Source organism: Adiantum capillus-veneris, chromosome 24, assembly GCF_014529385.1.
Source record: "Adiantum capillus-veneris isolate H3 chromosome 24, ASM1452938v2, whole genome shotgun sequence".
NCBI classification, from domain to species: domain Eukaryota; kingdom Viridiplantae; phylum Streptophyta; class Polypodiopsida; order Polypodiales; family Pteridaceae; genus Adiantum; species Adiantum capillus-veneris.
The window spans coordinates 88265285-88276753 of record NC_140954.1 but is presented as its reverse complement, the minus strand read 5'-3'; positions in this window follow the sequence as shown (position 1 = coordinate 88276753).

Here is an 11469-nt window from a genome sequence, read left to right as displayed (position 1 = left end):
AATCATAAAGAGTATGTGGAAGCTGCCATACTTTTTTTCTCCAATATTTTCTTTTCTTTCCCTCTGAGAATTAGAGGAATTACCAATGCCAGAGCAAAAATGGCCTTTATGAGATAGAGAACAATGTCTTCTCAAGTGGAGAAACTATCAAGCCTACCTCTACCTCTAACAGAGGGGGAATTAAGAGATACTATTGGAAAATTGTATCCTAGCAAGTCTCTTGTTTTGGATGGTATCCCTAATGAGTTTTATTCTCTTTATCATGGATTTCTAGTTCCCCATCCTATGCTGTTTTGGCAAGAAACTCTAGCTCTAGGAGCTCTCTCCCTTTTCATCAAATCTGGTGTGGTGAAGTTAATCCACAAGAAACTCTCAAGGGAGGAGTTGTCAAAATGGAGATCCAACACTTGTCTCACTTCTATGTATATATTTTTTCTCTCTCTCTCTAGCTAGGAGACTAAGTCCCCTCATGAAACAATTCATTCTCAATGAGCACAAAGAGTTCATAAAGGTAGCTATATTCTAGAGATATTTTAGATGCTAATATTGCCATTTGGGAAGGCGTAGAATTTTCTAAGGAATCTGATCACAACTTCATTTTCTTCAAGATAGATTTTGGCAAAGCCTATGGTAGAATTGGATGAAATTTCATATTCTAGAGTCTATTTGATATGGCTTTGGAAAAAAAAAATGTATTAGTTTTGTTCATCTATTTTTTAGTAATGCCTCAACAAAAATTTCAATCAATGGTATCCTAACTGATTCTATTCCTCTCTACAAATCAATCATATAAGATTGTCATTTGTCTCGTCTGCTGTATGTTATTCATCAAATTCTTTAGGCTGGCTTGTGAACTACTTGATCTCCAAAGGTAAACCAAAAGGTATAAAGGTTGTGGGAATAGATGAACACTTGTGTCTCCAACAATTTGCATATAACACTAATGATTTGGTCGGTAATGATGCTCACCTGTTGAAAATTTTTGGGAGAGACTTAACCTATTCTAGTTGGCCATTGGTTTTGTGATCAATCATTCAAAAATAGGCTACAAACTATCTAAGGGAACCTGCTCAAATCTTGTAAGGGACGCAAGATGTAAACCTATTGAGGATGGTTAAATATTCAAACTACTTGGTATTCCCATGAGTCATGAGTTTCAAGGTATTATTCAATCAAAGATGGGAGTGGATCTTGGACAAATTTAGAAAAACACTTTTTGGCTGGCACAATCATCAACCTAATATATCAGGTTTTGGTACTTAACGATTACCTTCTATCTTTTGTGGTTTATGTTTTAGCTTTTTGGATACCTTCGCAACATTAGTTGAACAAATTATTCTATCTTGTAAGAAGATTCCTATGGGGTAGCTCTGATTATGTAAACAAGGTGCCAAAAGTTCCTTGGCTAACCTACTACATTGCAAAATAAAGTGGAGGATTGGGCATTATCAACATATAGAACATGTCTTGTAAGTTGTCCAATAAATTAATTCGAAGATCATTTTCATCCTCAAACTTTTGGGCCCTTCTTATCAAGAGGTACATCCACAAGTTATATCTTAAAGACTATAAGTCTTAGAGAGCACTTTCATTAGATGAGCTCCTTCTCTCTAGTGCTAGATTTTCTCCCAAGGGTTCTAACCTTGTGTGCAAATTTTGAAAGGCTTGGACCATCAAGAAATCTTATTGGAGCCCTCCTTAAGGTTGGACCCTATGCAAAGCTATGTGGCTACAAGACCCTCTATGGTTTGGCTAGCTCTCAAATTATTATGGTTGTTAGGTGTCCAAGAAATCCCACAAATGCTTCAAGGCTAGTCTGAGATGCTCGAAGGATTTCTGCAAATAAGGGGAACAAATGATCTTACAATATCAAATATCCTAGGGGTGTGTTGAGGTTTTTTGGACAAAAATACAAAGTGTACAGAATGTGTTTTAGAGAACTGTTAGGGGAAACCACTTATTTCTCCTTAAAGTTTGCAAGGACATATATAACTATGAAGGTTCAATGAAAATTATGGACGAGTCAGCTGGTCAATAAGCTCACTTGCAGATAGATGTTGTCTTGGAATACCAAACAATGGTCTTATAGATTCCAATGCATATGGGTCTTTCCTCTCTCCATCAGGCAAAGTTGCCTAATGTGGCTATTAATCCATCAAGATTTATGGATTTGTTCAAAGGCAAAGAGTTTAGGGATTTTTGATGGGACATATAGAAGATGTAATGTGCATGAAGAGACCATGGCTCATATTTTCATAAACTACACGTATAATATGTTTTTCAAGAAGAATCTGTAGCATGCATGCTTTAGTGATTGATCAAGCTCACTTGGAAATCCATCTTATTAGGGAAATGTAGCATCACTGAAATCCCTCTGTGGACGTTTAAAGGGGGCCTACTTATGGAAAATATGTCTAGAAAAAAACAAAGCTATTTTTGAAGGCTCTTTCTCTTCATCTAATGGCCCCCTCATTTTCAATTTCAGATCTATTACATAGGAAATTTCTAGTCAAGTTTTTAAGGTGGATCAGTTTGGAGTTAAGAATTTGTAGAAGCATTTGAGATGGCAAATATGGAGAGAGCCTATCTTGTCTCAATTTGATTCCTTGAGTATTGACTGTCACACTAGTATGTCATTTATCTCGTCAATTAGATATGGTATGGTGGTTAGTTGGATTGTGATAAATTGGATATTTATAGCTGGTTTGTATTCCAAGAATTGGGTTGTTATAACCATATTCGGGTGGAGCAGTTCATAAGCTCACCCTTTGCTTTGTATGGATCCGACTATGATTTATGAATCTGCAGTTCTCTTCTTGATCAAATTACTAGTTTTGAGTTCAGTTTTTAGTAGCTTTCTTGCTCTGTCTGATCTGGCATGTGTGTTACCTTGTTGAGTCTGATTGTAGTCTTGAACTCTATGAGGCTATGGAGTAGTTGTGTAGCTTAATTTTCTCTGTGTTGATGAACGACAACACATTTGGTGATCATGTTGTGTCATGTCATCTTTTATGAGGTCGTAATAAGCTGTTAGGTATTCTTTCTCTGGTTATGGATTTTTTTTAACACTAGGTTGGTAAGGGGACACTTTTATGTCCTGTTAAGTGACCATTTTCCTTGAATTATGTCAAGAGTTTCAAAATGGATTTTAAGGTGCTATCTATCTAGAAAGTTGTCTCATGAGCTGAAAAAAACTCGACATTTTTTTGGAATATCAATTCCATCTTTAACCTTGTCCTTGCACAACATTTCACAACCTAAACTGTGTGAAAAAACGGGTCCTGTTTTTGGCTTTTTTCAACTTTTTGCAACTATACCACTCTAGACTTCATGTTTGTGAGGTCTATAATGCTAGAGAACTATCTTTACTAGTCCTCAACATGTCCTGATGCTCTAGGGAGAAATAAATGTTAAAGTTGTAAGTTATGACCAAATTACAAAAATTGTCAAATCCTGTTTTTAAGCCAATTTTATCTCTTCTATGATTTTTTTGGTGGCTTTCATGATATCCAAATGCAGTTTTGATTTCCTATGTTGCATATTGTAACATAAAGCTAATATTCCTTGAGTTTTGGGGCACCTAATACCCTATTTTTCATAGTAGACAACGATGGTTGATTTTTTCAATTATAGAAGAAAACGAAACATTCTAGTATATCAAGTATAGATTTTTCAATATTGTTAGTTTCTTGTGAAAAACACATGCATTTTATAGGAAGTAACCATATCTAGTCATAAGGATCAAATTTGGCTAGATATTGAATAGTTTCTATGGGATTCTACAACTCATAATGTTGAACCCAGTTTTTTCACGTTTGCTGTATTTAGCACTTCATCTGTCCCCAAGATTCCCCTTGGTAAGAGATGTATTATTCTTTTGACATGCTCCATGGCTCTTTATGAGCCTAAAGGACAATTGGGAACTAAGAAAACATGCATATATTATTTGTATTGAGTGTGGCTATAGAAACTTTGATGATAGGTTTGCAGAATGGTAAAAATTCAACTTTTTTGTACCTATTTCTTTTGGCAGAACAAAAAATAGTGAGTGAGAAGCAATCATATGTTCAGATCACCAACCCATTGAAGTTAACTAGGGAATTTATCTCAAGTCCTACAAAAATCCCTAATCTTATTTTTATGCAAAAAAATGTAAGAAATGACTGTTTTGATGAAAATGTACTGGTCCATCAACTTTGGAGGCTTGGTGTGACCAAAAGATGATAAATTTTACAAGTTTCTTATTTTTTCCATGTGTAGTAGGCCTTGAACTATAACCTCATGAAAGGATTTTACAAAATGAGTGGATCTACTATGGTTTTGGAGGTTTTTTCAAAACCTTGAAAGGACACTTTTATGTCCTGTTAGGTTACCAACCTAGTGTTAAAGATGATGCATATCTGAGAGGGATAGGAGAATCTCTCGAATATATTATACAAGGGCTCAGGCCCGAGCAAGTACCATAGATCCATTTCCTTATGACTTTGCCACTGAGGATGATGAAATTGAAATGCCACTTGTAGAACCACTACTAAATTCTGGTGTGGAGAGTTCTGGTGCAGCTGAGGGAAGGACAGTGAGGCAATTAGTTGGGGTGTTACTCTTGATAAGAGAACCTACAAACAAGGTGACTCCACTTTGACCCACTGAGGTTTAAACCAGGCAAAGACCTAGGAGAATCCCAGATCCTATCCCCATGGCTCAGCCACCTCCTAATCCATAGATTAAAGCAGCAAAGTTCAAAGATATGTCTAAGGAAGATGTAAATTGTCACGTGGTGCAATTTGAAACAAGATGGGAAACTAGTGGATATCAGGTTATGTACATGGATGTTATCAAATTACAACAATTTGCAACTACATTGGAAGGTAAGGTGATGAGTTGGTTTAGCCAATATGGTATGGCTCACTTTTCCACTTACAATGCACTTAAGGTATCCTTTTTACAAAGATTCGGAAAGGAGAACACTCATACCAACATTCTCAAAAATCTGCATCATATCAAACAAGGTATCATGCTTGTAGAGGATTTTGCTCATAAATTTAGGATTTTGATTGAAAGATTATAGGATAATGAAAGACCCACTAATGAGATATTGGATAGCTACTTTTTGAAAGGTTGAATGAATGGTATTAAGAATGTTGTGGCCATTATTGATATTGCAAATCGTTTTAACAACTTGGTACATGTTGCATCTAGTGTTGACAAAAGGCTTGGCATGACCAAGTCCAGTAAAAGAGGAAGCAAGAATTTTGGATCCGATAATGGTTGAGGTACAGATTCTTCTCTTGAATCTGCTTCAAAGAGTTCATCTGACGATGAAGATAAGAAAAAGAAAGGGACTCTTCACAATAAAAGAAGGAAAAGACAAGTGATGAAGTTGATCTGATCCAACAACTGAAGAGTATCAGATATTTTGTGGTAGTTACTAAATAGAAGAGGTTCTGTGAAATTTGTGAGAAGAATGGTCATACAACTGCTCAGTGTTGGTATAATCCCAAGCAGGGGAGTAAACCACCTTCTAATTTTGGGCAAGGTGGCCCTTCAGCTAAGGCTAATTAGGTGGCTCCATTCAAAGGTAGACCACCTGATAAGGGAAATCAGAGAGCACTTGGGAGAAATTAGGACAACAATGAAAGAAGACCCCAAGGGGTGATGCATTCTATTTATTGTGGTGATCTAACTATTGGGTCAATATTTGTTGTGCATTATGGGTAACACATAGGGAAGAAAGAGGTATTCTAGTTGTTCCTTTTAATAAAGAGAACCAACAAACACGTCCACCACATCCTCCTCAAAATCAACCTCAAGCACAATCCAATGTTATTATCATCCATTATTTGAATTTATCATGTACCAGTAACTAGATTAGCATCAACAATCCAGATTGAGGAGTGTGAGGAGCAGGAAATTAGTTGCAATAGTTCAGGATTGTTGGAGCAGGAGATTGAGGTGTTGGTTGTAACAAGGTCTAAAGACAAGGGTCTTATTGATTGGGAGCATAAGAAAGGGGTACGAGATCGGGTGCATAAGCATGTTCAAAAGGAGCAACATCATTAGGTTTTGGAGGACACTTCCGATTCTTCCAGTGAACCATTGCATCAGTAGAAGGAAGTTCAGAAGTTTGATCCTGATTGGTTTGAGGTACTCATTGGTTCTCCCTTACATTTGTCTTTGGATGAGATGATTTCTACAGCTCCTGTCTTTAAAGAAAGGTTGTTGCATAATTTTTTGGGTAAGCACTCATTAATTTTTGACTCAGTAAATAGAGGGGCCTTGTGTGAATACAATTCATCCTTCTGATGTGGATTTTGTAGTTTCGATTATTAAGGTTACCTTATAGGAAAGGATATTTAATGAGGTATTGCTACATGGAGGATCTGGGGTAAATATTCTACCTGAAGTAGTGTATCTTTCAATGGGATTATGGAAGTTAGAACTATCACCTTTTCATGTCAAAATGGAAGATCGGAGAAGGGTCCAACCTGTGAGTATTCTTCTATTCAAATTTCAAGTATGCAATGATAGCCATTTTTTGGCTCTCCGTAATTACCATAGTGAGCTACCTCACCCTATCAAAATTACTCAAACACTGTATTTATCATCACCCTTTCACTGTACATAGGCATGTGTGAGTTAGGGAATTTTCCCAATATCTCCTACAAAACCCGAGCTAGCTAGTCATTGGGCTAGTTGAGATAGAAAAATTAAAAAAAAAATATATATATATATATATATATATATATATATATATTATGGCCCATTTGGGTGTAAATATTTCATTGTATATAAAGCTTAAATATAGTTATTTTTTAATTATTTTGATATTTAATTAAACATTTTTACCTAAGTGTGTGTTTTAGTAGACCTATGTATGCCTTCTTTCACCCTCTTGCACCATAAAGATTATTTTATTACCAATGTGTACGTCCTCTAATCTCATAAATATTTTCTTTTTTACAAATCGCCCCCACATTTTTATCCTCACCCTTGTAAAAACATAAACCTTGCTTCTACTCCTTTAGTAACTTTTATTATATAATTTTTGTTTACTTGCATGTTTTTTCCTCTTTCACCCAAAATAATACAAAAGAAGGACCATACCATATGATTTTAATATCTTTTTCCATATCCATAATTATTCCATATTTTTTTATTATGTACTCATTATTCTAACACCATGTGCTCATTGAGCTAAAATCCATGAATAGTCCATACACTAGTCCCACCATGTATATATTTTTTACTCATCAATGATCCTACTCCATGCATTCATAAAGATAACTGGATGCTTTGTATCATGATATGAATCATGGAGAGGCTCATCTTGGATGCATTGTGCAAATTCAACAAGGAGAGGCCACTAGAAGACTCTTGGAGGCATTAAAAACAATATTTTTGGTGAGATTTTTGGCCCCTATCTCCACTCGGAATTTGAAGAAGTGACCAACACACAAAACATAGACCACAAGATGAATAATAACCTCAATGTTTTGCATAATTTTTAAAGCTACTATTGGTGAGATATGAATTTTATGGTGGACCCTAGTCTGCCCAATTTTTCTCACATGTCACCCCTAGTCTTCTCTCCCTTGTTTTCACACTTCCACACACACTCATTCCTCTCTATCACTCACTCAAACCTACAACTTCCATGGTTTCTCTCACCCTCCTCACCATTAACCTCTCCTCTCACACCCATATCTCTTTCTTGAAGCTCTACCTACATACATTATCTCCATATCCCTCTCTATTACTCCCATATTACAATTTTATTACATCTTTTCAAAAGTGCATAAAACTTGAGCAGCAACCAAATCATGCTTAGAACTCTGCAAAATGGGGTTTTTTTATCAACAGAAAAGCCTCATATTCTTAGAGGTGTTAAACTATGGTGGTGACGTGAAGAAAAGAAGATGAAGAAGACCAACGATCACTTTCGACAATCTACGCATGGGTGAGTCAAAGATATCTCAACGGTTCATCCATCTCATTCACCCCTCTTTCCTCAGGCCTTTAAGTCATTGTACCCATTGTGATTATATTACTAACTTTTTTGGGTGATTTATGACATTGACTGCTAAGATTTTCTTGTAACTTGCACGCACTCTACTCTACTTTGGAGTAGAAAACCTCACACAAAAATCACTCACTTCTCTAGAATATTCTCTATTTCAACTCAATAATTCTCTCCTCTTGAGCCCACATCCATGTGACTGAAGAGACAAGAGAGATCCACTCTCATAAGAACATGTAAAAATTGCATAAATCAGGTCATGAATTTCCTTCTGATGTGTAACTCTGACAGTCTCCAACTCTTTCTACAAGGCATTAGCATTGAGATTTTGATCATGAAAAAGTATTTTGGAAACACTAGAATCATCCACAGATTGTAATTGGGCTTCCATATTCTGCTACTTTTGATGAATAAACTCTGTAATCCTAAAACCATCTTTTCTTCCATTCCAGCATCTGTTGGCTTGAAAGTCTTTGGAGATGGAAACTCATCAAAATTCAGTTGTTTAACTATAGGTTCCATCTCTGCTTTTCTTTTCTTGGACAGAGTGAAAGCCTTGCCAAGATTGACCTGATTTGATGGTACTGTACCAGGTTTCTTTTCTGAAATGTCCATATCCTTCAAAGAGTGCACCACTTCAGGAGTATGCACACTTTTGAGAGCTTCACTATGATTGTATCCTACTTTAATCATAAATACATAGGTTTCTACCTTTACCTAATCATTGATTAACTCTGCAGGTACTTGCACCCCATGGATATTAGGGTGTGGCTGTGTATACCCTTCTACCTTGCCTAAATTAGTCAAAGAAACATCACCACTGACCATCTTTTGCACATACGAAAACAATGCTGCCAAGTAGGCACACAACCTGCTATTTGTAGAAGCTTTCCTCTTGTCAGACATATTAATCTCCCCATTGATTCTCTCATAAACTAGATAATCCCAATTAACACTTCCTCCTTGCTCAGCAAAACAAAGAGGAGCAAAATTTTCCTTGGACATATAATCAAATTTGACCAAGAAACAATTTTTTTCTAAATACCACTTCAACTGCTCTCTTCTAACATGTAATAATTTATGCCACCCTCTCTGGCTCCAAACTCCTTCTTCAACAAGAAATCAGAGCACTTAGGAATCTGAGAATTTCCATTGATGGGAAGTTTAAATACCTCAGAAATCAATCGAGGACTCAAAGCTACATTGGTAGATAGCATATCCTTTGTCTTTCCACTCTTGCCATGGCAAAACAGCAAAATCAAATAAGCCTATCTTCTTTAACCATAGTGAATGTACCTCTGCAGAACAGTCAAGGTCGACTCTGAAATCCACATAGGGCTCCATCAGGGTTTGATACATCTTGATAGGTGTCATTTCCGGTCGACTGTTGGGCTCTTCTTCTCCAGAAAGTTGGTCTTCAAGCTCAGGGCTGCTCACATCTATCCTCATGGATACTTGCTTTCTCTTCGGCCGCTTACTGCTTGGCTCTTTTTCATCAAATTTTCATCAGGTAGCAGGTCCCCTTCTTGGTTTTCCCATCATGCGGTGCAAAAGAATGATGATAGAGAGTAGAGGAATGAAGCGTAGAATGGCGCAAGGGAAGAGAACCAACCTGTACACAGTATGTGAAGAGAAAACGCGACGAGGAAGGAAATAGGAAAATTAGAATATGAACTCGCACACTGGAAAAGTCAGTTAACTGCACCTTGCTCTTTTCAATGTACTCATTAAAAATAGAGCTTAGTGGACAATCATCACGCTTTTCGATAAAAGTTTGAAAATTTGTAATAAAAGAATATCCGACCATCATAAATCCGATCCGAAAATCAGACATATTACAAATTCCGACATGTCCACCACATTGCACCTGATTTTCCAAGAACTGAATATCCTCCTGATTATCCCCCTGAATAGTGTCTTGAATGTTCTCCTGAATATTCTCCTTCTGAGTATCATTATCTCTGCACATTGCTACATTCATGAATTCATGTACTTGAACAACTGCTGCTGTAGGCCAATCTAAATGAGGTGGTTTACTAGCAAACTTTTTTAATCTGAATCCATTAACTGGAGAACCCACTCTTGTCCCATACACATCAGCAACAATAAAAGTACCATGACCTTTATCCTCAACAATCTGATATGGTCCCTTATATCTTAAAGTCAATTTTCCAGGATGTGGTCCCAATCTAGAGTTATAAAGCATAACCCAATCTCCCACCTGAAAAACTTTGAACTTGAATTCTGATTTACCAGAGCTTTTCTCCTCCTCTGAATTATTTCAGTTATATAAAAACTGACATGTCTATCTTCTTCCAACTGTAACAAATACCTGCTTCTATGTTGAACAAACATTTTGGGAGTCATTTTCTCAGCACCGCTCACTCTGAGACTAGGTACCACAAACTCCATAGGGACAACTGTCTCAAGCCCATAAACTAACCTAAATGGAGTCATACATGTAGTCACTTTGAAAGCTATCCTAAAGGACCACAAAGCTGAATCTAACTTCTCATCCCAATCCTTCTTATTGTCCTGCACAATCTTCTTCAAAACCCTAACCAATATCTTGTTAGTACTCTCTACTTGACCATTGGCCTGAGGATGATAAGCTGTGGATTTTTTGTGCATGATCATATGAGTTTTAGTAAGTTCAGCAATAACTGCATTCAAAAAAAGAGATCCTCTATCACTTACTAACTCCACAGGACAACCAAACCTAGTCATGATATTATGATAAAGAAACCTTGCCACAATAGCAATCGTATTGTCTTTTAATGCTACAGCCTCCACCCATTTAGTACAATAATCAGTAGCCACCAATATGTACTTGCATCCTCTGCTAATAGTTGGCTTCATTGGTCCCAAAAAATCTAGACCCCGTTTCTGAAAAGTTTCTAGAGGCAAAATAGGATGATCATTCATTCTCTCTGTAGAATCAGGTTGACCCATCTTCTGACACACCACACAAATCTTAGCATAGTTGTGAGCATCTTTCAACACAGTGGGCCACCATAATCCTGCTTGTAAAAATTTCTTTCCTGTAATGTCTCCATAAAAATGTCCTCTAGCAGTCCCAAAATGTGCTTCCTATAAAACATCTGATTGTTCAAAATCAGGGACACATCTTTTAATGACCTGATCAATTCCTTTCTTATATAAAGCTCCAGCAATAACCAAGAAAGGTCTACTTTTTAGTGCAAAATTTCTTCTCTGATCTCTAGAAAAGTTTGATGACATTGTGCCATCCATCAAAAACACTAACATCTGATCATACAAATAATCAAAATTGATAGTTTGAACATCAAACAACTGAGCATCAGACAGGCAGATCATCAATAACACCTATAGGATTTTCTCATGTTTCAATCCTACTTAAATAATCTGCAATAGCATGCTCCTTGCCTGGTGTATGAATAATAACAAAATCAAAATCTTGCAATAATAACATC